This window comes from Bubalus bubalis, chromosome 2, assembly GCF_019923935.1.
Source record: "Bubalus bubalis isolate 160015118507 breed Murrah chromosome 2, NDDB_SH_1, whole genome shotgun sequence".
NCBI classification, from domain to species: Eukaryota; Metazoa; Chordata; class Mammalia; order Artiodactyla; family Bovidae; genus Bubalus; species Bubalus bubalis.
The window spans coordinates 157,177,432-157,183,470 of record NC_059158.1 but is presented as its reverse complement, the minus strand read 5'-3'; the positions used below and the strand labels follow the sequence as shown (position 1 = coordinate 157,183,470).

At 47.5% G+C, this 6,039-nt stretch overlaps 1 long non-coding RNA gene across 1 annotated transcript; it reads left to right on the top strand.

The window, feature by feature from the left end:
- Positions 1-3,426: 3,426 nt before the first annotated feature.
- LOC123328580 lies at positions 3,427-5,504 on the top strand. Its single transcript, XR_006543506.2, has 2 exons — positions 3,427-3,652; positions 4,194-5,504. It is a non-coding gene; the product is annotated as an uncharacterized LOC123328580 (long non-coding RNA).
- The last annotated feature ends 535 nt before the right edge of the window (positions 5,505-6,039 follow it).

Here is a 6,039-nt window from a genome sequence, read left to right as displayed (position 1 = left end):
GAATGAATTAACCAATTGCCTCTATGTCTGTCTGTCCACCTATCTCTGTCCCTGTCTCTCCTTCTCTCTGCCTCTCTTTGTGTCTCTATCACTCTCTGTCTCCTGTCTCCGGCTTCCCCCACCACACTCCTTTGTCCTGTTACTTTTGAGCAGAAAGTCAGGTCTGTTTAGCTTAGCAAGATCTGAGGTCAAATTCTGTTGTGACCCTAGCACCTGTTGACACAGGACCTTTGACCTTAAAGCTGCAAAGGACTCTGCCTCCTCAGGCAGCTCAGCCAGGCACTCAGAGACAGACTTAACAGAACTGACAACCCATTGCTGGATTTTATTATGTGTTTGGGTATCTAAAATCATAGTCATTTCCTGTAGGAGATAGGCTTCACAAGGCACTGCTATAAATTGCCTTATTTAAATATGAAGTTGTAGTTTTTCAATCAGATAAATATATTCCTTTGTATATGGATTGTGTGAATCCATGTTCTTTGTTCTTCAAGGTTTCTAGGACCTAAGCACTCGTCTACTGCACAGAATGGATCTACAGAACAGCGGGAGGAGAGGAAGAGCAGCTCACAAAGGAATGCCGCCCACTGTCAGAGCCTCCCCGAGCTTAAACTTTAATTAATCAATCAGTCAGCCAAACATCCATTAATTCCTTCTGTCCATTAGTTCATCACTGTAAGAAAAGAGTGACACAGACACGGTCTTCTAAAATCTCACAATCTGAGACTATTCTGCCTTCTGTTTTTACATAATGCTTATTAGGCTATTAAACAAGAAACTGGACAAAAACACAGCTGAATGTTAAAAGGAGTTCTGGAATCCTCTTTAGGTCCAATACTAATTCACCCTATAGCAGCAAAAACTATGACCAAAGAATTTTCCTTTTCTTCATTCATTAAATAAACTGTATTGAATACCTATTATTTGTCAGACAAGGGAAATACAACAGGGAATGGGAGGAGGAAACCTGTTACAGATCCTTGCTGAGCTTATATTCTAGAAGGGAAAGATAGCCAATGAGTAAATAAGGCAATAAATAAACAGGAAAATATTAGATCTTGTTGATTACAGGAATGTGAAATGAGGGAAGGGGAACATTAGATTAGACTTGTAGGAAAGGTATGTTGAAGTCATTGATATTTAAGCTGAAAGTCAAACAGGAAAAAAATTTTAAAAACCTAAGATCTTAAGGGAAGCATTCCAGGCATTTCTTAAGTAAACGCTCCATAAAGCGGGGACTGAGCCCTATTAAACATTATAGTTCCCAGAGTTACCACCACAGGGTGTTACCCCAATAATCACAGGCACTCACAAATGTGGGCAAAGCATATCTACTAGAGTCCCAAACCAGGTGTTTATGATCTTTAGAATGTGTATAGTTATCTCCAGGAACTGTCCAGCATGTTCTCACCTTGCAAGGCTCCCTGACCCAGTACAACACCCACTACAAGGCTATGGGCTTAGAGACCTCAAGCCTGCAAATTTAGCTGGCCTTTTCTTAAGGGTGGAAATCTTCTCACCTTGACTCTCTCCCTGATGTTTTTCATTTCCCACTTACCCTTTATTGGGCTCAAGCCTTTGCCCAGTTTCCATGTGGAATTAGCCTTGGCACCTTAGGAAAAACATCAGGAAAACCTCTCCCTGCACCTTTAAACCACAGTAGACGCAATGCTTGTGTTAGGAAAGACTTGACAAGACTGGAGCCTCACGCCCTCCCCACAGGATGCCACATAAGCTGTGCTGGGGATCAGATTCCTTCAACCTTCCCTTCCAGGACTCCACATTCTCCATCACAGAAAGTTCTTTCTTATGGTCAATCACTCACAGCTACAACCTTGTCCATTTCTGGAGAGTTGATTCTTGCTGCTGAAACCCATAGCCAACTCACCCATAGTCTCGAAACAGTAAAGGAAAGAATTAGTGAACTTGAAGACAGGTCAATGGAAATTAAACAAACTGAAACACAAAGGTGAAATAAGAGTGGAAAACACAACGAAATGAAACAATAACACACACAGCCTCCAAGAGCTCTGGGGTCATGAAAACCAACGGCTGGAAATGTGAAGGCTGCATAAACTGGACAGATTCTAGGAGTTTTAGTTCAACCCATCCCTGACTATCACCTAGTTAATTCCACAAAGCTAATTTCAAATCCACCCAGAAACTTAACCTTTTTCTAAGACATCCTCCTTGACTAACAAATCATTATATTCTAATGTAGAGCTTGTCTGGCAATAATGAAAATGATGTTCCCACGGTTTTAGGGACCATTAAAATAGGTTTGCCAGATAAAACACAGAATACCTAGTTCAATCTAAATATCAGGTTTTTAGTATAAGGTGAGTCTTGAGCAATTATTTAGGACATATTTAGACTAAAATTGTCATGGTTTATCTGAAGTTCACAATGAACTGGGTATCCATATTTTTATTTGCTAAATCTGACAATTCTACATTAAAAGCCACCATGTGACCCACTCAAAAATATCTCCTTTCTGACCATCCACATTGCCTATATCTGATGAAGTTTTGTCATAGTTTGATTTATCAGGTCTTTATGTGCATGCTAAGTCACTTCAATCGTGTCCAGCTCTTTGTGACCCTGTGGACTGTAACCTACCAGGCTTCTCTGTCCATGGGATTCTCCAGGCAAGAATACTGGAGTGGGTTGCCATGCCCTCCTCCAGGAGATCTTTCTAACCCAGGGATCGAACCTGTGTCTCCTATGCCTAACCCGCATTGGCAGGCAGGTGCTTTACCACTAGCACCACCTGGGAAGTCCTTGTTAGGTCTAAGAGGCATTAACCTAAAGCAGCAGGTGCTTGATAAACCACAGGACACCAGACAGAGGAGTGGTGGGGAGAAAATCTGCTGCAGAGGAAGGAGCTACCAGTTAGGAATCAGAATAGTCTCTCCTAGAATCAGCCCTGTCTTTTACAAGCTGGGCCTGTCACTGAACCTCCTCTTAGCTTCTCAGTATAAAAATGGAGATGACAAACCCCTCCCATACTCTCTGATGACTCTCAGCACAGCTTTCAGTAGGCTCTTATCAGAAAACCACGTAGGAATATGTGCCCACCTGGCTGTGGATTTATTGTTATTTACAAGAAGTGATAGGTGTTTCCCAGGTGGCTCAGTGGTAAAGAATTCGCATGCCAAGCAGGAGGCACAAGTTCGATCCCTAGCTCGGGAAGATCCCCTGGAGGAGAAAATAGCAACCCGCTGCAGTATTCTTGCCTGGAAAATCCCATGGACAGAGGAGCCTGGCAGGCTATAGTCCATGGGGTCACAAAGAGTCGGATACAACTTAGCGACTAAACAACAACAATAATAGGAAGTGATGGAAGGAAGCTGTTGTGCGGGGCAGGGGTGCCCAATCCCTGGGTCACAGATTGGTACCAGTCGTGGCCTGTTAGGAACTGGGCTGCACAACAGGAGGTGAGCAGTGGGCTAATGAGCAAACCTGCATCGGTATTTATAGCCACTTCCCTCATTCACGTTACTGCCTGAGCTCTGCCTCCTGTCAGATCAGCAGCATTAGATTCTCATAGGAGCTCAAACCCTACGACCTACTATGAACTGTGCATGCAAAGAATCTAGGCTGCATGCTCCTTACGAAAATCTAATGCCTGATTGTCTGGTTCTGCATTATGGTAAGTTGTATGATTATGTCATGATATATCACCATATAATCATAATAGAAATAAGTGTTAGTTGCTCAGTCACATCTGTCTCTTTGCGACCCCATGGACTATAGCCCACTAGGCCCCTCTGTCCATGGGATTCCCCAGGCAAGAACACTGGAGTGGGAAGACATCCGCTTCTCCAGGGGTTCCTCCTGACCCAAGGATCAAACCCAGGTCTCCTGCATTGCAGGCAGATTCTTAATCATCTGAGCCGCCAGGATAAAGTGCACAACAAATGTGATGTGCTTGGATCATCCTGAAACCATCCCCCTCCCGGGTCTGTGGAAAACTTATCTCCCTGGTTCCTGGTGCCAAGAAAGGTTGGGGACCGCTGGAGTGAGAGACACTGGGTAAGGGAAGAAGGGGCCCCCTGTGGTCTTTGCATGGTTCTTATCCCTTGCTGGCCTTGCAGGACCCACGGCCATCAGACTTGCCCATTTTTCATCTCCCCACTAGTCGCATTTCAAATCTTTATTGGTCAATTGCATTTATTTTTGGACTTTGTCAGCGCGGGCACGCCAGGCGCAGTCAGGCCCTGTTATGGAAGCGCAGAAGAGCTGGCCTGCTCTGACTGTGGAGAGGGAACTGCCAAGGGGAGCACGGGAGCGGGCAGTGATACGAGACCCTGTCCTCTGAGTCAGCCCTGATGCCAGGCGGGTGAGGTAAGCCTCCGTCGGGGGCACCCTTCACCTGCTGGCTCCTGGCCTCTCTCTGGCGGCCATCAGTTCCCTGCAGGCTGGCTAGGGTGTGAGAAACAACACAGGTCTGCTTCCTGCGGCTCCTGGCTAGAAAGTAGCGGCCTGGATTCCATACGTCAATAAGAAGACAGACAGCGAGCTGGTGCTGCCCTGGAACAAGTGTTCCCAAGCTGACTGTCTGGGACCATTCTAGCCATCACTTTGGACTCCAGGACCCTGGACCCTGTCTTCTGGATCCAGGATTCAGCTGCCCCTTCTGAGATGCCCATGAGCCCAAATGACACGCCGCTCCTCTGCTGTCACTACCCCACCAGCACAAGTGACAGTTTCCAAGTGGAGGAAAAATAAGGCTTCATTTTCCTCTGAATCTAAGAAGTCAAGCTCCCATGAACCAGGGCAAGCTACCCTAGGCACCACTCTCTTTAGCTTACAATCAGAAGGAATGTGCCAGGGCTAAAGAGTTTTGAAAGATAGACCACAGAAAGAGGCTCATTCACTGCCCTCCGGGTGTCCACACATGGACTGGAGGTGCTGGGACCCATCAGTAAAGGAGGTTATGGAAGCCCTTATGTGCATGACCTGGGGGAAAAAAAAAGGATATGATGGCCCAGAAGGAAGTTGCTGGGGAGGGAAAATTTGTGATTCTTTGCACCATGAAAATAGACCAGTGCTTGTCTGTTATGTCTGCTTGGAACACACAGCATCTACAGGTACATCCTTGGACACAGCAGGTCTTCTCACCCAACTCTGGTGACTGGAAAACAGCAGGCTTCCAATCCCTCTGACCAGTCAAGAGGTTGGAATTAGGGTTAGATGAACCTGACTGGTGAGCATCCCAGGCCAGGCATGCATCCTCCGGGACCCAGAGACTAACCTGGACCCACAGGTCTGAGAACCTGGGCGAGCACTGGCTGGCCAGCTGCATGCTCTCACACATGGGGCCCATCCAATTCACAGATCAAAAGTCCAGTTGAGGGGGGAGAGGACAAGCGGCCCCTTGGGGCCAGGAGAAGGCTCAGAAAGATCCCTACTGGGGAGGGGCCTCTCCGGCTCCCATCTGAGCACCAGCACCCAGGTCTGGCCCGGGGCCTGGCCCTCCTGGCGCCCTCAGACGTGGCTCCTCTCCGTCCGTCCAGACCAGATCTGGTTTCACTAGACTTGGAACTCTCCGAGCCCTTTCCTGCTGTGCACTGATTTATTTGGTTGCATCTGTCAGAGCGTGACTGAAGGATGTCCGGATGGCCGGGAGCATAGCATGGCAGATGTGCCTCAGAATGCCTCCAAGGGAGGCCCCTTCCCCATCTTTCCCCCGTCCCCAGCCTGGGAAAGGCCAGGGGAGGCTGAGGACATCTGTGCAGCCCCTGAGAACCAGGAAAGAGCTGGGAGAGCTCACAAGAGGCCGGAATGCTAGAGGATCAAGTACTGGAAAACGGGCATCTAGACCTCATTTCTCCACTGGTGAGGTTTTCCCAGGTGGTGTTAGTGGTAAAGAACCCACCTGCCAATGCAAAAGATGTAAGAAATGTAATTTCGACCCCTGGGTCAGGAAGACACCCCTGTAGAAGGGCATGGCAGCCCACTCTGGTACTCTTGTCTGGAGAATCCCGTGGACAGAGGAGCCTGGTGGGCTACAGTCCATAGAGCTGCAAAGAGATG